General features: G+C 41.2%; 1 protein-coding gene and 1 long non-coding RNA gene across 11 annotated transcripts in view; both read left to right on the top strand.

The window, feature by feature from the left end:
* LOC102681371 (dystrophin, isoforms A/C/F/G/H-like) overlaps positions 1 to 24,713 on the top strand; it is a 428,634-nt gene that overhangs the window by 143,994 nt on the left and 259,927 nt on the right. The window lies entirely within an intron of this gene.
* Positions 21,311 to 24,713, top strand: part of LOC116185609 — a 16,288-nt gene continuing 12,885 nt past the window's right edge. Inside the window, exon 1 of the long non-coding RNA XR_004150474.1 lies at positions 21,311 to 24,317. This is a non-coding gene — a long non-coding RNA (uncharacterized LOC116185609). The remainder of the gene's footprint in view (positions 24,318 to 24,713) is intronic.

Genomic DNA, 24,713 nt, shown 5'->3' on the forward strand with positions numbered 1-24,713 from the left:
GAAGAAGACCTGGGAGCATTCGTTTAAATTTATGGCCGGGAAAATTAGTTTTGTTGAATCTAGCTGAACGAGCGTACACCCGAGTGGCGGGTTGTAAAAGCTACGTTTATTTGCTCTAATTGCTTATGTAATTACGTGGCGGGCGAAGGCGCTTTTAATCGGTACACCTCGCGACCGCTGCAAATTAGACCGGTAATTAGACGGGCATTCGTAAATCGGCCCTTCGTCAAGGCGGATGTACTCGCCTTCTTGTTAAATTTACTTTTTTATTATTAGCCACGAAAAGGAACTTTGATGCTTCTCAATTGACTCGAGGACCGTTGAGCCAATATTATTGCTAATTATATTCGACGTTACTTCGATGAAATTTATCTCTTTGGGGATGCTCGTAATTTTTTTCGCCACGGATCTGAACTTAAGTCGAAGGAATTTGAGGAAAAATAAAAGTAAAACTTTCATTTTGCTGTACTTATTATATATATGTAATAAGTGTTTTCGTGTTTGGATAAATTATGGATACGTTTGCCATCATATTGTTGTTACCTTTACTATTTTTATACCAGAATATATAAGTCTTTTTTCAAATTCTAAATTTTTGATTCTATCGAATTCTCCGTTTTCAAATTTCCTCTCGATAAATTTGCTTTTAGTCGCGTAATTCGTCGATTAAAAAATTATTTAATTATCTTCCATTTTCGGATCATAATTATCCGTCGTGTTATCGTCAAACACAGGCAGGCAAGGCAATTACGTGACGAATCTTCAAAATTATGTAATTTATTGCAAGAACTCAAGTCAATCACGATACGATTAACATCATCGTTTGTCTGTTTCGAATCTGTCGATGACTCGAGCTTTTTATCGTAGGTGATGTTGCGAACAGATGTCGCCGGTTGTCGCTTCAAAAAGCCTCGGTAGAAAACGTGTACATAAGAGAATCGATCAAAAGAAAACAGTTGCAAGCGCGTTCGAATTTTTGCAATTTTCTTATCAGTGGTCAACGAAATTCCGCTTTCTCTTTCATTTATTTTTCTTTATTCTAATTAATTTGAAATATTTATTATCACAATCTATCGATCGTCACGTCGATGTAGAAGAAATTTGATTGAAAAAAATATTTTTCTTCTCCACGATATCGCACAAATTTTGACTCTATTAAGAACGATTCAGAGATTTCGGTTCATCGTTCACTTTTGCAACGATACTGTTATCTCTGGGCCACTTTTATTTCGATTTCCTCTTTTGTATAGCGCATACTTTTGATCGGTTCTTCCAGCACATTTTCGTGGAACGCGAGACAATGTTTCCGGTTACATTCCGGGACGATATCAGGCAGTATGTCCGTGGCAGTCTCTTTGTTGTCTCGCTTGTTCCAAAACGGGGACAAAGCTCGCTAAACTGTCGGATAACAGTTGCAGAAACTGCGGTGAAAAAAAAAAAGAAAGTTTAGTCGCGAAAAAGTAAAAAAAAGAAAGGGATAGCCAACCCTTTTTCAACCTCTTTCCCTCCTTTGTATTAATTGGAATGTATCGTTGCGCTCACATATAGTTATCCCGACATTGTTCTTATTCAAGAATCCCGGAATGAATAAAAGACAGATAACACAGGATTCCATTGTTCGAAGCATGCTTTTTCAGATTTTGAGCAATGGATGATAAAATATGAGATGATTTCAGTTTGAGAACAAAGAATAACGAATTCGTTGATCAACCGGTATCTTGCAGATTAAATACGATTTTCTTTTCAAAGCTACTTCATTCGTCGAATAGATTATTTGGTATTTAAAACTCACGTGAATTCGTCGGTCAATAAAATATTCAAAATTATCTTCCAATTTTAAAATTCGTTTCCAACGTTGTTCGAATTTTCACGATTATCGCGTTGATAAGACAGTGAAATATATTCCTCGCGTGAAATTTGACATTCTCTCCATTCTGAAAAGATACTTTTTTTCGTTTGACCAGAAATAATTAGCGCGAAGCATAGGTGGTGTGGCAAGAGATATATTTTCTCTCTCTCTTTCTCTCTTTCCCCCCAAAAATCCCGACGGTGTAAGAGCATCATCAGCGTAGCTGGCTGGTCTCTCGGGCCAGGTAATGGCGAGTCGGAACGAGGATTCCGCGCAAAGAATTTCCCCTCTCCCTCCCTCATCCCTTCTCACAGTTTTCGCGACTTAGTTGGCGCGAAACGGCCAAATGAAATTGCGCGACAAAGGGAGGTGTGTGAACGAGGATAGAGAAACACGAAGGTAGGGAAAGTGAAAAGAGAGAGAGAGGAGAAAGGCTGAAACGATGGAAGAGATCACAGGGGAGGAGGCGCCCAGCAAGCCTCGGTGGCGCGAGAAACAGGTCACTCGCGTTCTTTTGAAACGTCGACATTTTCGATTCCCTGGGCGACTCTCGCGGCCAGGACGCCTCGAGAAGAGATAAGAAATTCGTGAAAAATCGCCAACCCTCGATTCTGAATATGGACGTTGACGCATCCCCGAGGATCATCGCCGCCCCTCCCTTTCTTTTTTCACCTTCTCTCTCCCCTTTTTACTCGAACCAAAGGTTGAACCACGTCGTCGTGGCGCGAGTAACAATGGAGGAGGAGTCGGAGCGGAGTGGTAACTCGGTTGGACGCGTAAATATCTCGTTTTCTCGTCTCGCCTCTTCCATTCGTCGTTTCCATTCTTCTTCTATCCCTCCTTTTTTTTGTTATTCAACGGGTGAAACGGATTAGGAATGACTCGTGGGATGGAAAGAGAGTGTATAGTTTCGTAGGGCGGAAAATATCAGCGAAATCCGTGACCGGGCCGCGGGGAATTATCCACCACGTGGTGGAAAATGCGGAAAACTGAAAATTCAGCGAGATGCACTTTCTCAACTCGGTTAATCTACGTCGACTGGGCGACACGTTCGTTGCTTTACGGTCAGTCAGTCGAATCACCTCCAATCTCATTATCTTCGAAATTATTAAGTTCGATTCGTCCATCTTCCGAGTTATTTCCGAGTTTCGCGCAGTTTGCACGAAAGGGGGAGGAAAACTTTCTTGGAATGGCCGCTTCGTGAAAAATTATCAAAAGAAACTTGATAATATTTATTAATTGCTTTACGTCTATTAATATTCGCGAGTTAAAAGTTTTTCTGTCAGAGTAGAAAAATTGCTGTGATTATATATTAGAGATATTGGAGAATTAATCAAGTTTTCTCATAATCTTCCAAGTTTTAATTTCCCGAATTTGAAAAATTCTCTTTGCTCAAAGTATCAAAGATTCATCTATTTTGCAATATTTATCCCTTTCTCATAATCGTTTGAAAACGCGTCCCCGAAGAGGAACGCGTTCCACGCGTTACAATCTTCATTGAACCATCCAAAGATGCTTTGGAAGAATATCTTCGTATTCGAATGTACGCGGAACGAGGCAAAACGAGCGAAAAGATAGGGGATGAAGCCATCGGGGCACGCGAGTAAAAGAAAAAAAAAAAAAAAAACAGGAGGATGCCCAGGGCGTTTAGACTGAGTTCTCTCTCTCTCTCTCTCTCTCCTCGCTTTATTTAAATTCCACGCCTGGATGTTCCGCGGTATGGCTATAAAAGGAGTCGAGGGAATGAATACGGGAGTAACTATCGGTGGTGGGAAAAAAAAAAATTGTTCGCCGCGTCTTTGGGAGGCAAGAGGAAACAAGAGGAAGCTTCTCTCCCTCCCCTCCCCACTTCTGAAAGGAAGCTAACTAACTGGGTCGCGTATTACCATATTCAGTCTCCAAGTTTTTTCTGAGTTATACAGAAAAGGTGGACGATTTTGGACGAATCGATCGGACGACACCCGTTTTCTTTTCAAATATAACGCGATTTTAATTTACCCGGAAGAAAAGATACCACGATGAGTCTTCCTTTTGATTTTTTTTTTTTTTTTTTTTTTTTTCGTTTTTGTTACGACCATTCGCGGAAATGGGATTTGTCGGGTTTTTTTTTTTTTTTTTTTTTTTTTTTCGTTTTTGGTTCCGACCTTCGCGGTAAAGAAAATTGGCGAAATTTTTTTTTTTTTTTTTTTGTAATGTAACCGAGAACTTGGTTTTTCCTCGAGCTTTCGAAGTTTCGAAGGAGAAAGAAACCCGGAGGAAGTTGAATTTTCTACGCGGTCTCAGTTTCACCAGAGATAAAAATGGAAATCTTATAACTTGGAGGCGTGTAATTATGAACAAGCTTGCGATATGTTATTCTTAAGATTTTAAGATGGAGTTAAATTTCATGGAGCGTTGAAAATTGCGCAGTTATAATTGGTGAATTATTAAATTATTTAAGGGAGAACAGGAAAATACTCGATGTAACCGGACCACTCGCATTTTGCGAAATGGATAGAAACCATTTGCACGTGGTTGCAAATTACGAGATGCAATGTGCCAAGGGAACGATCCTAAATTATTAAATTGTAAATGAAAATGATTTGGAAAATGTATAGAGGGAGAGTACTCTGTTTTCGCCATATGCCGCGTTCGAGTAGAAATTTTGTAGCTGGAAAATTGGCCGATTGAAAATTGAACGGATTCGTCAACAAATTTGAATTTTTGAGAGAAGAAAAACCAATTCCTTACTCTTGTTTCGCGGTGGTGAACGGAGGGGATTAAGATGGTAGAGATCGAGATTCAGGGGGTGGGTGGAGTGTCTTGATATCGCATCCAACATCGAGATTGCGGGATATGATTCGTGGCGACACTGTGACCCGGAGACGCGATGCTATCGAGTCGACAACCCAGTAGGATTCCAGCATCGTAAACATTGGCTCGGTTATCCTCGATCTAGCCGCATCTCGTGATTCCAGTTTCCGCGCTATTGGCCCATTTATAATTATTAATCTCGTCGAACGAATTTATATACGACACTCTAATATTCCAAATGCACTTCTCCCATACTCTGCATTCGATCTCATTCGAACAATTTTCTTTTTTCTTTTTCTCTCTCTCTTTCTCTCTTTTTTTAATTCTATCACGTGGATCGATCAATTAGTAAATGGAACACGGCGTAGACGAGAGTTGGATTGTGCATCTTTCATCGGGACCAATTACACTTTGTAACTGGGACGGTGGTAGATTCATGAAAGAGTCCGGTGCATCGATCCGTTAATACGCGTAGAAATTCGCTTTTGCTTTAGTTGGGTGAAAAAAACTGGTGGCGCTGCTCCATTTTTATGGAAAAAGTTTTTGGCCAAGCTAGCGTTGGTCTTTTTCCATCGGCAGTATTGAAAAGAGCGATGATGCTTTTGCAGGACAAACTGTCCCAAACCGTTTTACTTTCTTCTCGCGAATAATTTTTGATCTCCTTCGATCATTCCACATTCGTTTTTGCATTCGTGATTGTCCACGATGCTCTTTGAATCTCATCCCAAGAAAACACGATACAAGGATCTCATCCCAAGAAAAATATTTACTCTAAATATTTCATTTGAAATATTAAGTTATCACGATACGAATAACAGCATAGATAAGATTGGAAGCTTATTTTAAGAAGAAGTTCAGACTCGTTCAAACAATCTTTTTTCCTATTCTTCCGTGATCCTGAATTATTCCACGAATGAAAACGAACGAGACGAGGTAAACGCGACAAATAGCTATCCCCCCTGTACACACGTGAATACTTCGTTTACCTTCCACTTCCGCCCGTTGCATCGATCAAACTTTTCCATCCGGAAAGGAAACTTGGCCGGTCAGAACTGCGCACGAGAAGACGTACAATTTGCCTGGTGAGATACAAAGGAGAGGATAGAGGAAGGACTCGTTCGAATCACGAGTTTCACGCCATTTGCAACTCTCGATGTCCACTTGGACTCACGTTCCAAGCGTATATCTCGCGGCGAAGTTTGGTTTTAGAGAATGAACCTGATGGTTCTCCTGATGGTGGCCGCTTCTGGAACGAGCGTTTCAATTTCCTCTTCCCTTTACGCGTGTCGAACTCTGGAATCTTCGTCACACGCGATATTGTCGAGCCGTCTAAGGATTCCATCTCGAAGAGTTCCATCACGAAGAATGCGTATCGTTATGCGAACCCTTCATTCTTTAATATTCGTGTGTTTCAAAAGTGTTGCGAAAGATCTCGTGTAAGTCGAGGAATCTTTGAAAAAAAGAGTATCAAGTTGGTATTCTCGAGAGTTAGGAGGAGAAGAAGGGAAGATGAATTTCTTTTAATTTGGAAGCTAAGGTTTCAGCTAAGGAAGTTTACTTTTAAAGAAGGAACCAACGAGATTTCGAGGGTCTTCCATCGCGTTGTTGCGAGAGTCTCTTCTTTCTCTTTAGCTACTTTCTACTTAGTTACCTCGATGTTGTTGGATGAGATATTTCATACTCGGAATGAACGATATTTTTTTTTTTTTTTCAATTCTCCACTTTTTCAAGAAGGTCAAAAATCAATCCGAAATACGATGACGCCGTTCGTCCCATTTTACGAAGGGGAATATAAGAATTTTATTAGGAACGCGTCGAAGAGCTTTTCAATTTCAAAGTTCAACGAAAGAAAAATTTGACTAGCAAGTTCCATTAAAAACTTAAATTTAACTCTAACGAAAGAGAAAAGGTAAAAAGGATGATGCAGCCTGGTGTTCGAACGAGCCGAGAACAATAAACTCGATTATTTCGACATCAAAGCTGCCATTTCGTCATTGAAGCGTGTCTTGTCCGGCAATATTTCTTTCTTTCCTCTTTTCTCCTCTCCTTCTTCAGTTCTTCGGTCCCCTCGGATCTTTCTCTCGCTCATTTAGCCTCTCTCTCCGTTTCTTTTCCTTTCCTTTCCCTTCCGTGAAACGAGCGAGGGAGGGAACTGCTCGATATCGACAATCGTCTGCGATACGAAACTAATGGCGCCCAGAGATTCGTTATTCGTCTCGGTGCCTCCGTGTCTTTGCAGCCTTTTCGATGGAGCTGCGACAGGGGAACCGCTTTCAATATTTTCTTTGAAACTTGGAGAATCCCTCTTTTGTCTTCTCCGCTTAACACGCTCGTTCCTCGTAATTCCGCGCATTTCCTTCGCTCGATTCCTTCTCCCTTTCCTGCTATATCCCCTCGTATATTTTCTGTCCTCCTCGTCGTCGATGGCGTTGCGTATCGTTCTAGATTTCCGTTTTTAGATTCTTGGATCTCTTCTATACCTTGGATCGAAGGCTTGGCACGTTTCTTATCGATTTTTCTCGATTCTTGTATTAAATATTAGGCAATGTTGGTACAATGTTTTAACTTTTTTTTTTTAGTAGTAATTGGAATCATCTTCGAATTTTCTTTATTTTTTTTAAGATCTACATATGTGATAATCCAGAACGAGAAATAGTATCTCAACAATTCTCTAAAACAATAATAATACACAAATTCTATAAATTATTTCTTATTTTTCTATTATTAAATAAAATTTTAAGTGTTAACAATTATTTTCATCTATAATGTTTCACAAATTCCATGCATTCTTTACTTTATCATTATATCTCTTTATCACAAAGGAATATTTCTATTGTGAAAATGTTTATATACGCATATTGATGGAAAAATTTTAAATTTGCCAACATTGAAAGTCCATTATTTGAACGAATTAATAATCCTCGAATAAAAAATCGAACGATCGATGTATCGTTTCACGTTAAAATCGAGCATGGAACCGTTTTCAAGGATATTGCAGGAAAGATCGATATTGCTCGGCCGGTAGTCTTGATTCGCTAGCACGAGTTTCCATCCGCAATTCCTACCACTGGCCACTTTCTAAAAACCGAGACCACCTGCCGAACTAATTTATCTCTCGCACGAGGTTTAAAGCCTTTCTGTCGTTAATCTCACAGTCGACGACTGCTTAGGATCCTTGGCTCGGTTTTCCTCCCCCGTTTACCCTCTCGCGGATATCTTTCTCTTCCTCCCATTCCTATTCTTCCCTTTGTCCTTGCTCTTTCCGACCATTCACCATTTCGACCATTCGTCCCCTCCCATTCTGTCCACCTTTAAATTGAAAAACATCTCCTTTTTCTCTAGTCGTGGCTAGTGAAAAGAATCGTTCTTATCCAACGATTGATAAAAAAAATGTGCTCTATAAATTTGGTAGTTTAATTTATTTGTTTAATTATAATCAATCACGATAATAAATAGTGTTAATTAAAATTTCGATATTTCTTTTATATTAAATTATACTAAGAGCGAAATATCGTGCACAGTTTCGAACTTTTTAAGGCGATGATATTTTTTTGTTTGTTTCTTTTTTTTTTTTTTTGTTATTTTAATAATTCCTATAATTTCTTTTTATTTTCAGTTTTACGCGTGAATAAAAGATCGAGTATAAACGATGTTATTCGCGATAGGAACGACTTCGTTAAATGTTCAGAAATGTACCATCCCTACGAATTCAATCTGATTCAATTGATCAATTCGTGGCGTCGATAATGCAAGTTACATTTTAATTTTTTTTCAAAGACATCGATGCTTCGACGATCTCTTTTTATCCATATTTTTCCAAGCATTTTTAATTTACGGGGGAAAAGATGTGCGATCGTCTCTCCAGTTATTTTGCTGGCAATTGTCGTGCGATCTTCGATCCGTTCGACGGATGAAACCTTAACGACACACAAATAAATTGCAAATAAATTTTTATCGAAATTGAATTCTCCTTTTTAAAAAAAAAATACTTAAAAGAACTTGTTATCGTCCTTATAAAACATGTGATTTAAAAATAATCATTTTATAAGACACGTATGATGTTAAATTATTGTCTTTCATGTTGCATAAAATTAATATAATTAAAACAATAAATGTGCAAACATTAATCTGAGATGACAGATAATAATAATACTATAATATTTTGGAATAAATTTCACACTACTCCTCCAACGTTATAAATATTAAAAAGAATTATAATTTATAGAAACTCGCCAATAAAATATTATAAAAATTTTATTTGGATTCAATCTTCGTTTGGTTGGATACTTTCCTCGATCTCGGATAATGGACGAGCGAGAAAATATGCGAGGAAAAGTAAGCGAGGAAAGAAACCTTTTGCCAGGATTCGTCCAGATTCAAACACCGAACCTTTACGATCTCTCGTTCAATTCGTTATCTCTCGCGATATCCTCCCCCATTCTCCGGAGATTACTATCATTTTCTCGTTTCCCCCGTGCCAATGTTTCCATTTTCCCGGTTCTCGCGTCTTGGTACAACACGCTCGATAACACGCTCGTTCGCTCGATCGACGGAAAGTCTTTGCTCGTAAATCGCACGGAAACAGAGCGGAAAAGCGGACGTCTCCAAAAATCCATTCGTATCGTTTTAATGAGGCCGCATTTGCGACAATTTTCCATCGAATTTTCGAATCGTTTCGGATTTCCTTGTCGAAAAATTCCTTCCGATTTTTAACTTGGAGAAAAATGCTCGAGAAAAGCGTGAGACGAAGAGGTAAAAGTTTTGAAAGGATAAAGTAGATTTTGATTCCTCGCATTGTATCGTTCGTTTGGATTACGTTGTTGGCAGAAACATCTTGTCCGATGTTTGTTCATTTTTCTTACATACATTGTGATATATTTAAATTTCTATCGCGTCTCTTATTTCGAATGTAATTGTAAATGTAAGAATATTTGATATGGATTTCGAAATCCAGAGAGCTACTATTTTAATTTATTTGTCTTAAAAAGAACAAGTAACAAAGTGAATGTATAAATTTTCAGATTTCTTGATTTTGAAAACGAATGATTGTCGATCCTTTCGATTTCTATCGAATTGTAATCGTTCAGTTACTCTTCCAAAACGAAAGGGAACTCTACGAATGGATATTTAAAATAAATCCAATTCACGAGAGTTTTAAATTCGTCTATAAAATTTTCAATTTGTCTATAAAAAAAGTAGTGACGAAAAAAAAAATTATCAAAATCGAATGAGCGACCGCTAACTCACGTACCGTCTAAATTACCAATAACCAGAAACCAGCAAAATTCTCGGAGGATTGGGGAAAAAAGCGTAAACCTATCTAGATCGGGAAATCTATCGGCGGCAATTGGAAAAAATGCAGGAACTCGATCGAGTGTGGAGTGAAAGAGAGCCGCGTGCAAATAAAATGTGTACTGATTGAGCGAGTTGGTTGGTCGAAACGCGATTTCGATAATGGCCGCCGCCATAGGTCACAGTTGCTCGCAATGGTGATGGATAGGAAGGATCGGGACTTGACAAAGATTTTTCCCTGTTGTGTGCGTTGTACTGGGTGGAAAAAAAAAAAAAAAGAAAGGGGAAAAAAAGGAATCGGAACAACGAATCGAAAGGTCAGATGAGCTGTCAAATCAGCGAAACTGCCAACTGCTGTGAACAATCGCGCGAATATCGATGAAAGGGGGTGGCTCGGCCTTTGTACTTGGCCGCGATGCTCCTTTTTAACCTTCGTGCCTCTCTTGTTATTTCGGTTTCAGCTTGGTTGGTGCGTGCTCCATCCCTGAACTCAAATTCCTGAAATTTTTCGCTTGGCCCATTCTCCTCCTTTTATTTCCTTTTAATTATTTCCTTTTTTTCTGAATCTTCTCTTTTCTCCGATTTTCTTTGGTATCGCGCGAATTTATAAAATCTTTCGAGGATAAGCGATTGAAAAGTGATCAGTGTTAATTAATTAAATTACGATGAACGAGGTGGATTGAATTTTTGTTCGGATCAGTCTTTTGGTTAATATTATTTTCAATAAAGCTGATAGATATATTCTTATATTAGGAATTGGATCGAATTTCGTGTGCAATAATTTAAATATTTTAGATTGCACGAAACGATTAAATGAAATAACGAGAATTAACTTGTCTATATGGTTTTAACGAATTGTATTCAATCATTTGCGATTTTAATTAAAGAGGATTCGTCTTCGTATTCGATCCATTTGTCACCGATTTATTTCTTCAAAGAGTGCAAATAACACGTTAAACTATTCCATGATTTCGTTTCCAAGCGAATAAAACGATGCTCCCGTTTCATTTAATCTTTATAAATAAAAGGTAAACGTGCTCCTTACCCAGATAAAACCGATATCGAGAACGAAAGCGAATCGCGACATTTCTTTCTTTCTTTCTTTCTCCGTTCCACGAATAGAAGTTTCAATCAACGCACATTATCCTCGATCCTCGTCCCTCTAAAAATCCCTGGATTATTAAATCCCGTCACAATATGGGACAGGATATGGAACGACGAAAGGAAACCGTAATTCTTACACGAATGGATATGCGCGTGGAATTAAAAATGTTTGGGCGATCGAAAAACGATGGAATTACAACTCTTCCCTCGGCGGGGTGGGAATCTTATATCGGGGGTTTATGTCGGATACGGATGACATCTTTGTGCGAAACCGATCGCCGTCGAGGAAATGAAAAATTCCAAACGAGATTTGCGCCGCAACCCGGCCACCCTCCTCCTTATCCACGCTTGGAATTTATTATGCCGATCCCTGAGCAGACGCCCGTAGGAAAAATTCAGTTACAGCGATCCGAGCGAGATGTTTCGAGGCGAACGATACCAATTTCCAACCGTCCACTCGCGTCCCAACGAGGCTTTCAATCCTCCGTTATTATATATTTCCAATCCGCGTGGTTTGATCAGCTTCCTTATACATTTTTTGTTCGTTCGAGGGAAACTTTTTTAATAGAACGTTTAATAACGAACGAGCAGAATTTCTCTGTCTTCTGAGTTTTTGAAAATTTTAAATAGTCGAATTTTACTCAAATTATCGAAACTTTTCAAAGAAACACGAATAAAACTTTCTAAAGAGAAATTAGTTTATTACAACAGTCTTTGATTCTTCTACGTCGATACTTTTATCAACTTCTTCTCTCAAATCCACCCCTAGTGGTCTTTCGACCACTTTTTCCATACGATCTTTGGTTCATAACTTCCATCGTAAGAATCGAGTTCTCGAGAAAATGGACAGTCGATGAGGGATGAAAAAACTTGGTCCAACCCCCGAAGTAATTTTCTATCAAAGCTGCGTAAGAGGAGGGATACTCGATATTTTTTTACCACCGTTAAAATTCTTCATCCTTTCGGCCAGTCTCCATGAAAAAGAAAGAAAGAAAGAAAGAAAAGCTTGTTTTCTGAGAATACAATGGCACGAGTAAATGATTCACGGGAGGCGATAAAATATTTTGCACGAGGGGCATTCTTTCCATTATATGCGTAATCCCCGACAACATTGCGTGCTAATTGCAATGCGATTAATCTCGAGGAATTCCTTTTCAACCCCCATTTTCCCCCCCGATTTTCGTTTGGTTCTAGCTCGGCAACGAGAGAAAAAAAGAAGGGATGGGAAGAGGAAGAATGGTGAAAGAAGTGGTAAAAAAAAAAAGAAAAAAAAAGGCTCGTCGGTGAAAGAATTCGCGTCGAGGCTGCAGAATTTTCCACCCCCTTTCGCAATCCCTACGTTCCGCTGCAACTGTTCAACCTGTTTCGTTGATCGTGACGTAATTGGCTCGAAGAAATTCACCGCCTTTTCAATGCCGTTTCGCGGTCACGTCCATGATAACGTCGTTGAGTGGCAGTTTCATTACTGGCCAGCGACATTTCCAGGAGAAAAATCCGTCTAATGACGCGACATCCAAATACCTAGTCGAAACTTTTCTATGGAATTCGTTGTTGTTTTACTTTATTGTACATTCTTGTTCCTCTAACTTGTAATTTTTGGATCATTTTTTTAAGAAAATTCTTTTTTGAAAAATTGGCGGTTTAAACAAATTATGAATCTGACAAAAATTCCAAATAATTTAAAATACTTTATTTTATAGATTTTGGGAAAAAAGAAAAGAATATGTTAAGAAAAACAGGATGCAGAATTATTTAAATAATTCTTACAACACATATAATATATCACAATGAATCGATGAAATCATGGATTTGTTGTTCACAATATTGTTGCTCGAACCATCGTTTCCAATTTCGATTATCTTTAAAGAAGAAAACGTTTCTCCTTTTTTTTAAAGAGAACAGGGAATGAGACATTTATCGCTGTATATTTTTAATGCGACGCTATTAATATTGGACGCTCTTTAATCATAGCAGTATTAGGGGCATCATTAGATTATTGCATCGCCTCGAGGCATTCAGCTTCGGTTAATCCAGGGACACGTGACGTGTATTACTGCGAGCATCGGCGATAACATTGATATTACATTGTTATTTGCATACGTTGCTAATAGATTCCCCGCACGTTGCTCTCAATGGATGTTCCGGAACGGATGCCTAGCTATTTGTTATTCGATAGCGGCGACGAGTTTCCACGACCTTTAATAGTTTTATTCGCGGAATAATCTTCGTTTGATTCGATTTTAATAGTAGAAGAAACGAGCAATAAAAATAGTTTCTATGATAAAACGAGTTTCTTTTGTTCGAGGCGCTAATATATTTATATGAAACTTGCCACTTCAACTGGTTTATTCAAAATTATATATTTCTATTTAAGTCTTCTTAATTTCATTTATAATATAGATTTATATTAAATTAATTGTTAAAATAGAAATATCCTTCTTTTATCTCGATATAATTCATCTTCACAATGCTGGTATCCCCGTTCTATTTATAAAATTCCTAATTTCGACGATGGAATATACAATATTTATTCCCCTCCCCCTCGTTTTCTTTTACTGCAAAAATCTCTTTAGAACAAATACTAATAAATTCGTTTCTTTCTGTTTCAGGTAAGATACGACAACGAAATTACCAGCACGTTTACCAATCGGAACGGGGCCGAGCCCGTGTTTGCGAGGTGAGTGGGAACCGTCACCGGCACATTTCGTGTCGGCCGTTTTGTATCGCCTTTCGCAGCTGACGAATTAATACCCGCCTCATTTCCAATGCACTTCGCATAATGAGGCTATCCGGATCCGATGTTAATTCGATTCAATGGGAAACGTCAGTTTCGTCAAATAGGCGCGCTCTACTACTTCCATTATCGATCATCCCCTTCCTCTCACATTTTAAAAAACTACGAAAGCCGGAGACGAAACCTGGGACGAAACCGCGCCTAATATCGAAGAGTCGAGAGTCCATTCGAGGCCAGATCTTGACTTTTGGCTCGGAATGTTTAATCTCGAAGGCCCCCTGTCTCGAATCGTTAACGAGGATAACCCGTGAATCCTCGATTGGTTTTATCGGTAATTGAACGGAGAGGAGGGGAGTTTGATGTAAAATATGATCGTCGAAGGTGGGACTCCGCGCGTTCGATCGCGGGACGGGGTTCGTCCGGTTGAAAAGAGAATTTCAATTAGGCGTTAATGGACGATATGAGATTTCCGGTGGATTAAAGCGGAACGCCCTATCGACGGCCATATACGAATCACTCGGATCGGACTGGCCGATATACCGCCTGTCGTTTTGCCCTTTTTAAAAAAAAAAAGGAATCCTTTTCAAACGCGCCATATCCTCCTCGCTCTGCGTTATCATACCCGTGCGGTATCAAAGGGGTCTACGCGATTCCCGCGACTTCCGCCCCCGTCCAAAGCCCGGTTACGCACGCATGCGAATCGTTTCGCGAAATGGTCGTCGAGCAGAATTAATCCTGGGATTTTCGATCGATACCGAGGAATTTTATTTCCTCTTCGCTCCTTTCAAAATTGTGCAAATCGAACAATCACGTTCTATTTGTAGTAAAAGGAAGAAATTGATAGGAAAGTTATATTATATTCTTAGGCATTAGGATATTCTTCCTTATAATTTCAAATATCTTCGGGAAGACATTAATGAATAACATATCCAAAACAGGCGTTATTTCATAAAATGAATCTAAATATTTAAATCTCTGAATCTGAAAAATAATTCCAATATTCATGAGTACAAGAAAAATGAAGAAATTCAAACTTTCCAAATTCCAAAACTACCCTTCCATAATAAAGGGTGTTTACCCCATTCGTCGATCGAGGAAGGAAAGAATGATTCTTGAAAAGGGTCAGGTCAGGTCGTCATCTCGTACGCCCGAGGCGTGCTTCATACCCTTGTTCGAAATGCTTCTACGAATCGAGACCACCCCTCTCGTGGACGGAGAAACGAACGGTTTCGCTATTTCCGAGAGTCGAATCGATGCCTGTCTTCGTTTCATCGAAGAAGGCGCGGTCGGTTGGAGGAGAAGGGCGGCAGGGGGAGGGGAGATATCCGTAAGGGTGAAATTTAATTGAGGGGGATTCCGCGAGAAAGAAGCGAGCCCGGATGTATCATTAAAGCGAGCCGGGCCCCTGTCCCCTCGTCCTTAACTCGGTAACCCATATTTCACGGGAGCACTTACTCCGCCCATTCTTTCTTCACAAAGCCACTCGTTCCGCGCAAAAATACTCGGCCGAGGTCGGTGCAGCCCAGGGCACTCTTCTTACCCTCGCGAAGAATCGCGGCGGCGTAACCTCGTACTCTAGACTCATCCTCCATCTTCTTCTTGCTTCTTAGCTTTTCTTGCTTCTTGTTTTTCTTTCTTTCTTCCTTTCTTTTTTCTTTCCTTTTCGTTGCAACCTAAGAGATACGGTTAAATATATACAAGCGCGGTTCGCCTTACGTATGCACGTATTCGCTACGAATGTTTTTACTCCGAGTCGGGAAAGTGAGTCGAGTAACGGATGGTAAACGGTCCCTGGATGGAGCTTTTGGATTTTTCTTGGTTATCGGGGCTTGGATTGCGTGCAATGTATTTCGTAATTGGGCAGAACGGGATTAATTTATCTTGCGCGTTGGAATGATTTAAGGATTTGAATAATATATAAGAATCTCGATTGTAATTTATCCAATATTATTTCGTTCTTCTTCTTCTTCTTCTTCTTCTTCTTCCGTAACTCAAATTTTTCTTTCTTCCAAAGGAAAAATAGTAGAAGCACCTCTTTGAAACGTCCCTTTTCACTCGAAAATATTCCTAATTCGACTGTAATATCGTAGGGGTTTCGTTCATTCTTATATATCCTCGTGTCATTTATATTTCGCGAAGATAACGCCTTAATTTTAAATAATTATGTAACTAAACGTACGATGGCGGAAAGAGCCTCCGTCATTGAGGGTTGAGGAGGATTTGGAAAATGGTAATCGCGTTGGGTGAATCGGGGAACGGCAGCAAGGATCGTCGTCAAAAGGGCATTGAAGGCGTGGAAAACGAGCGTGGATCAAGGACGCGTAAAGAGGCTTCGATGGCTGCTTGTTGTTCGTTCTCCTCATTTGCCGCTTCCTGTCTACCAGTGTTACCGTGTACTTGCTAACGAACCTATTGTGGCAACTCGGCCAACGTTTGCTCGACTAATCCCGCGTGTTACTTGCAGCTTTAATACCCGGTTGCGCACAATGGGGCACATGCAAAATTTCAAAGTGCGTTCTGTCTTCGGGCACTCCACCGGGAGCCCGCCAATTTGTTCCTCTTTGTCGTCGCGGTTTTAATTAGTGTTCGCACAAAAGAACCGCCCTTTCTTTCTTTCTTTCTTTTTTTTCTCTCTCTTTCTCTCTCTCTTTCTCCGTTCCCCTCCCTTTTCTTCACCCGGCCAAGAGTGTGTCGTCCGTCAAATTGATCTACCGGTTTTTCGTGGCGGAAACGTTGTCTGAGTTTGGTTTTTAGTTTCGAAATTACGATTATAAGAAAATCCGAAGAGAATCGGAAGGAATTGGAAGAGATTTCCATTCCAAGCGAAATTAGAGATCGGTGAGATTTATTTATTCGCGGGGAAGAAATAGGAGAAGAGATGGTTCAAAGATTGCTCGATGACATTTGAAGGTCGTTTAAATATCACCTCGAGGTCGTTCCAAGTTATTTCGAGGTTGTTACAAAGTTATTTCAGAATCTTGAAAATATAATTCCAAAGTTATATTCCGATTCGGTGGTTTTCAAATTTTTCTTTTTTTCGTAACAGTTGCATCCTCCTAAATAAACGCATATATAAATTCAAGCCAAGAAATCATATTCTTGGCTTTTAGACCGTGCTTTCATCGCATATAATTTACGAAACTGTCTACTGGAAATATCGTTACGCCCTGATTTTATTTGAACCGTGGTGAAAATTCTGCATGGTGTTGCGTCGTCCGCGGGAACCGTTTCCAATTCGCACGTACCAGACGGTTGCTGATTCTGCAACTTAATAAAGTGGTACTACATCGTATTAGTTGGAGACCCTCTGTGTACCCTCCAACCGCAAACCACGCGACTCGCTGCGATTTCGGATTGTCTCGGTGCGTTCATATCATAACTCGCCTCGTACATCCTCGTATTTACCGAGTTTCTCGTTGCTTCCTTTTCTTTTCTTTTCTTTTTTTTTTTTTTTTTCATCCCATCGCGATGATATTGTTGCTGCAACTTTGTACGCATCTTTTTTGCAACTTTATTCTCGTGGAAATCCACCGACTTCGTATAATAAAAGCGTAAAATTAAGTGTATTCAAGCGATTTTTACATTTCACGTCGCGATAACAGATCGTGATTATCGCAGGTAGCGCGATGAAACTTGTGAAATTTTTCGCGTGGAAAAATGAGGAGAGAGGATACTAAAAATTTCATAGGTCGAAACCTGCTCGGAGCGCGGGAGAAAGCCGTGTGCCATTGAAATCGTTTTTTTTTTTTCTTTTTTTTTTTTTTTTTTTTTTCTTTTTTTTTTTTTTTCTTTTTTTTGGTTCATCTCGATATCTCGATTCGTTGCCGAGATATAAAGGCTTCAATGTTTCCGCAGCGCTTAAGAGAGCGAACGGCGGGTAGTTATGAATGGGCTCGTGACCTAGATATTTTTCCTGGGAACGCGTACTACGTCTTTCCAGGAATCGCGTCTGTCGCTTGTCTGGAATTTGGGGTAGGTCGGTGAGACGAGGTGCGAGCGAGAGGTCCGAGTAAGCGATCAAAAATTACTCTTTTCTTTGCGCGACGATAATCGGGAAACCGGAAGTCGTATCGAGATAATTCGAAAAGCGTTTTAAAGAGTAAGGTTTCGCGCTTCTAACGGTCTCTCATTTGTTGACCGAAAGTTATTATTTTCGAAGTTATAGCGGTTTAAAGTTTTCCTAATTTTGATACGATTTAATCGATTTTTCTAATAAGTATGTTTTTTTTATTCTTCGATATCTTTTTTTAAGGGAACACTATTTCAATTTTTGGCCACCTTTAACCGAACATTTTCTCATTTATATCATTTGTACATGATATAAATTAAAAATAAAATCTACGTGGTGTGAAAAACTGGTGCTCTCACAAGAATCCAATTATTATTACATGGTTCTCTACCTATGCGAACCGCGTTGTAACTTTCAAGTGTTAGAATTAATAACAAGAATCACGAGAGATCAGGAACGAAATAACGAAGTAGCCGTTTAAATTAAAACTTCTAAATTAAAATCCTTCTAAAATCCAAGAGATTCTCAAAGCTCTGGAAGTTCCAGAAACAATAAGGACCCTATCGCCGGCATTAAAGTTCTATTTCCACCAAAGCTATTCTATTTCGAGCGACGATGAAATAATCCTCCATCCCCGAAACTATGCTACACTATGTATACACACAATCTGTATATTATCTTGCTTGTCCGACACCGGTTCCGCTTCTCTGTGTTTCGAACAGAACAAAATTCGTTTGTTCTTTTTCTTCTCTTTTTCATTTTTTTCCCCCTCACCACTTCTTTCTCAATCAAGGCGTTAAAAAAAACGCGGCCGTATCAACTGCTTTGCGCCGAAATGATTTAACCCGCCACGGGGAACCGCCACGTCTGTGGTGTCTCTCGTTGAAAGTTGGTGTAATTTCGTTGGACTCGTGCCGCCGGATCGAATAAGTTTCGGATGGCTCGCGTCGATACTATTTGTATCCATTGGTTGGAAGTTGCGTCTAACGTCGAACACGCTCGACCGCCCCACGATCGTTCCCTGCAAATTGCTGAAGCGTGCACCGAAGGCGGCGTGTCGCGGCATAATTCGGCCGCGACCCTCTAATGGATTTTGGCGCGCGACCAACCAACGATCGGAAAACTCGGTTACCTGCCTCGCGATCTTTCGCTTGCGTTAAACCGATATATCTTCCTTCCCCTCGCGTGTTCGAGAAGATATCGTAGGAGAATGATTTAAGTGAAACGACGTATAATTATCTCGTGTTCTCGAGTCAAATGTTCTTCTTCTATTCGAGATATTTTTATGCATGTCCTCTCGCATTGGACATTTTGAGTTTGATCTTTATAAATAGAAGCCGTGGATCGTCCGACAGGTAAAAAGAAATAGAATATTCTTATGACTTAAGAAAAGTAAAAAGAAAGAAGTTTCGAAAGAAGTAGAATTTGAATTTTCTAATTGAATATGAACGAAGGGGAAGTTTTACGCGCGGCATTACGAAGGGATTAAACAAGTTATGCGTTTCTTTTTTCGATCTGTATCACCGCCGAAGCTGAGACGTTCCTCTCCTCGTGTTGACGATCCCTTTATGCGAAAAGTTTGGCACCGAGTCCCGGGGAAAAGTTTTTCTGGATATCGTTGCAACAGGAATGCATTTCCTGCTCGGCAGATACGTTACGTCGTGGTAGTGACAGAAATCGAGGAGGGAGAGGCGCGGTTATATTGAAAACGGAAAACGCTACACGAGTTATGAAATATCGAGAGTTTCTCCAGGCATACGGGGATTCGTTTTATATAGCTCGACTGTTCGTGAAAATCGTATAGACTTTCATTCGCGTGTTACATTTTGGATAAAGGATGGATCTTCCTTTTTCATTCATGTGAAATTTTTATTCTATTTTTTCTTCATTACTTATTCACTTATTGATAGATTTTTGTTTTGTTTAATTTCACGTGTTTTCTTTTTTTTTTTTTTAATTTTTCTTTGCATTTCAATTACGATCCAAAGGAATTTTTAGAAACGAAAAAAAATAAGGGGAAAATCATTCTCCCATTCATTCTTCTCCTCGGTTAATTTCATTACGACTTTCGTCTCTCGAACCATTTTTTCTCCACCCCGGCGGAGAGGAGAAAGAAAGAAAAAAGCTTGATTACTCCCCGTGGGATGCATAATTTTAATTTATCCACGTTTCGGCTACTTTTAATCATGGAAGATTCGGAAAACAGTGGAAACAACTATTTTGTTCGCTCGTATTCGCTGAAATTCGCGTGAAAATTAAGAAATTTCAACATTCATCGGAGAAACTTTGGCTTGCATTCCCTTAACGTCGATTTACACGGTCCTTTCGTTACGAACGTTGTCTCCTAATCTGTTTTATCCCCTGTGTTCCGCGTATTTTGCGAGTCTGTAAACATTCCTCCTCCGAATTTACGCGAGCGCTCTGCCCAACTCTCGCGAATAATTTTCGTGGGCTCATTTTTCGGGCTCGCTGTTGCTTCGTCGTTGCTCTTTCGTTGCGCTGCAAATCTGCAAATGGAACTATTTTTTTTTTTTTTGGTCGCCTCTGCAATTAGTAAGAATCGTAGGAATTTTTTTGAAACGATTGGACTTTTTCGATTTTGCAGAAGAAAGAAATTCGAAGAACGATTACAGCGATGAATGGAAAGAATCTGTTACGATGAACAGTGATTGAATTCATAAAAGATTAGAGCATTAAGAAAGCTCGATAAAATTTGAAGCACGAATCTTTAAAAGCTTCTAGTTCTAGAAGTACGAAATTTGATTCACGAAATGTTGAGATTTGTTTCTCATTGTGAATGACCGAAGATTTATGATATATGAAGCGAGTGACGCTTTAATTTTTCCAAAACCGAGGTCATCAAATTGAAACGATTTAAAAAAGAAAACTGTCAAAAATAGATCTGCTATAAATGATTCACGGCTATAAATAAAAAATTGCAAACGAAATGTCTCGATATTTGGTACCGAAGTTATTCATCATGAGTCACTTAAATAGACCAGTAGTCAGCCGCCAATATACATACATCACGTGGCCGAATTCACTGGAAATTAACCGATCTTAAAATACCCGTCACCGTGGCCGGTAAAGTCCATAAAACTCGGAGCAGGAATTAGCAGAAGAACCGGTAAACCAAACGATATTTACACGAGCTTCCACCGTCAATCAACTCTGATCCCGTTTCCCGGGAAATGCATTAAATCGTGCCTCTCTTTCGAGTTTACGGAAATTTCCTTGGATCTCGATATCGGTATGATAATGGTTATCGTTCTTCGTGGTTGTGTTATCATTGATCCGCGGCTTGCCAGGGCTCGTGGTCAGAGTCCTACATACCCAGATCCCAGGGAAAGGGAGGTTGGCGAATTCTGTATCTCGTCGTTGCGTTCAAGTGGATGGACAGATAAACAGAAGAAGAGGATGACAGAGGTGAAAAGGTTGGAGAGGATGATGGCAGGGGAGGAAGAGTATTTCTACCTCTCTCCGTCTCTCTATCTCTAGTTTCTCCTCGTTCGTTTTCATTCGTTCGTTCGTTCGTTTTCCTGCTGAGATATATGACGAGACGCGAACACATTCAGCGACTACTAGCTTCGTCTAGTTCGTATTCTTTCATTCTTTCTTCCTTTTTTCTCGGATGATACGAATAATTACGCGTCGGTAGGAAAAATGAGGGTGAAAAGAAAACACGGAGGGTGAAAACCTTGGACGCGGATCGCGGTATCAATGAGACGGAATTAATGATCGAAAAAACAAGTCGAAAGAGTGAAAAAACTAGAGAGAGAAAGAGAGAAAGATATGGAAGAGAAAGGTGTTTCTCCAATCTGACGGTATCCGTCGGTGGTGCGTTTTTGATATACAAACGCGGTATCCGTTTCTTTATCGCGCTTTTTGCACCGCTCTTTCAACAAGCCTGATCCTCTTTCTCTCCACCACCATCACCCATCGTCCCTCTCGAGTGGGTTTCGAGCCGAAAGAGAAGAAGCGTATCGTCGGCTTAGCGGCTAGAAAAAACAGGCGCGAGGATCGGCAACGCTTTCGTCGTCTCGTCATTGTCGCGAGCGTTGACAGGAGGGTGAGGAAGGGGAAGGGGAGGGAGCATCGTAGCCTCTCGAAGGAAGAGAGCGGACAGCTCTATGACGAACAGAGACAGAGAAAGAGAGAGAGAGAGCTCCAGGTGGACGAGCACGAGCGGAGGGATGGGAGGGAATGGCAGGGCCGAAGCGACGTTCCCGAGGGAAGCGAGGAGAGGAGACGAGGACGAGTAGAAGGGGTGAGGGAGAGCGTTGGGAGAGGTGGTGAGGAAAGAGAAAGAGAGAGAGAGAGAGAGAGTGGAAGGCGAGGCGCAGGCGTGCGGCTGGTCGCGGCTCGAATCCCGCCGTATTCCAAAGAGGAACACGCCACTCCGCCCCCGGCACGGCAGCCACGCGTCAGTCTCACCCGACTGACCTCCTGTCCCTAACTTCCCTCTTCGATTCCTGACCCGCGCACATTGAACTCACGCGGTTCGCACCGGCCGAAGACGTCGCGCGGCCCGTTCAGTCGCCCTCCGACCGGAAGTGCTGCTGCTTCGAACCATGCTGCCACGTACCCCGACACGGCCTAAACCCGGATACATCCAAGCCAGGAGCTCGGTAATGGAGGAGGTTCGGCGTTACGCGAACGGTGCTCGACGATCCTCCAGGTGCTAGATCCTCTTTCCTTCCGTTTTCGTCCACGTTCTCGATCGATCACGGAATCCATTGGGGGAAAAACGTCGACATGGGGACGAATATCGAGAGGAGGATGGAGAGGCGCGAAAGATGGTCTCGCGATGAGAATTCGAGGAAACGTGGAGGGCAACGTGGAATAGTGGTGGAGTAGGATCCGTTGGAAGGCAAAGAAGAGGGAGGAAGAGGAAGCAGAGGAGGAAAGTGTGAAAGTTCTCCTTCCCTGGTTCTGTTACGCGATTCGGTTGTTTTTCCGCGTGGTGTGATGACGGGTGGTGGCTGGTGTTGAGTGCGCGCGTCCGCGGCCGATAGTTTCGACGAGAAAGTAAACAGTGAGAGAAGGAAAATTATTAGTTGATCGCGATTTAACCGAGATCGCCTCGGTATTTCGATCGAAGTGGTGGTTCTTCGGGGTGGTGGTGTTTTCGCACGATCGAGCCACGTGTTACACGCGGACAAATTCGAACTCGACGATCGACACGATTTTTTTTTAAGTTAGTCGACATTGTTCGACCACTGTAGAAAGGATTAGAGAAGAATTGCGAAAAACGAGTTGTTGACCGATAGAGAAAAGAATTCGTTCCCCTCTCCCTGCCCGAGTTTCGAAATATAAAATATATCCCGAAATCATCGTAGATCGAGATTCTATTATTAAAGTCATTATTACTAGAGGAATTTAGCGATCGTTGTCGTTATATAGTGAAAATTTATTGTACGAGAATCTTCGATATTACATAGATATATCTATATATAATATATTTGAGAGATTTATACCGTTGTTTGTACGGTCGGTGTAAAGTCGGTCGAGAGAGAAAGAGAGAAAGATATATTGTTATACGGAAGAGAAAGAAAAAAAAGGAGAGGAGGAATATTTCGCGAGGTGGAAGAATCGAGATACCTGCGTGTCGGAACACGATCCAGCTAACGAGCGAGCACTCTAAATACAATAATAATGGTCGTGAGTTCGCACTTTAATTCGAGCAACAATCGACGAGTAATTAATAACGATCGATTCACGCGAGAATTCCGGGCGTCGAATTAACGTTCGTCCGCATACGATTAATCAAATGTTATTTCGAAATATTACACGATCTCTGGCGACGCGGGACAAAGCTTCATTGGCCTATCGACTGGTGCAACGAACGAACGTATATCGAGCCTAATAAATAACGAGTATCGCGCGAAAAGGGAGGCTGGGGGAGGAGGAGGAGGAGGAGGAGGAGGACGAGGAGGAGGAGGAAGAGGAGAGGAGAAAGAGGAGGAATATACTCGTCGTGGTGCACGCGAGTTCGATCGAAAGAAGGAACAGTGGATGAAAATGGAGATCGGTCGACGACCTTGCGACGCGAACGCGAGAGCGAACGCTTAAACCGTGGCAGACGACGAGCCCACCGGCGGAGATTATCGATTCGCTCACGCGTGGGCCAACATGTCGCGCGCGAAATGTGCACGAGCTGCGAGTTCGCGAATCGCTCGGGGACCTCGTTGGGAAACTCGAGGACGAGCAGCCTCTTGAAGACGCGTTAGATCGAAACGAAACCGAAAACGATATGCATCGATCCTGGAACGATACGATCCTGTTGAAAATTAATTAAGCGGCATTCGAAGCGCGCCTCGAGCACAACGAGATCGACAACGAGATATCAAGTATTTCCGAGCGGATAATCCGAGGATATATATATATATGTATATATATGCGCGCGTGTATGTATATATAATCTTGGCCGTAAGAAGAACACGACGATGATCGTGCAACTGGGCACCTAGTCGGTCGTGTCCGGACGCCGCTAAAAACCAAATGGGCGAGCCGAAACCCGCCTCGTCTCCGCANCCGTAGCCCGAGTCACAATGGTCACGGATTCCCATTGTACACCCCACCAGCCCCGATACCAGCATCCGGCGCAAATAAAGTTCGCTCTACTCCCAACGGTCTACCCCAGCCAACAGCACCGAGGCGTCCTCATAGTATTACCGCTCCATCATACCACCACGTCTCAAATGTCCACCACTCCCTTGGTCAACTCGGTGGTTGCAGAGCAAACGCAGCATCGTCATCAGCACTATCATCATCATCATCATCACCATCACCAGCAGCAGCACCACCACCAGCAACAGCAACAATCGTATCAACAAACGGCCCATCAGGATCATCATCAACAGCACAATCGTCATCATCACCGTGGGGTAACGTTGGGGGCGGTTCATCACCAGCCGGCTCAAGCTCAGCCG

Source organism: Apis dorsata, unplaced genomic scaffold (assembly GCF_000469605.1).
Source record: "Apis dorsata unplaced genomic scaffold, Apis dorsata 1.3 scaffold_222, whole genome shotgun sequence".
In the NCBI taxonomy this organism is placed as follows: Eukaryota; Metazoa; Arthropoda; class Insecta; order Hymenoptera; family Apidae; genus Apis; species Apis dorsata.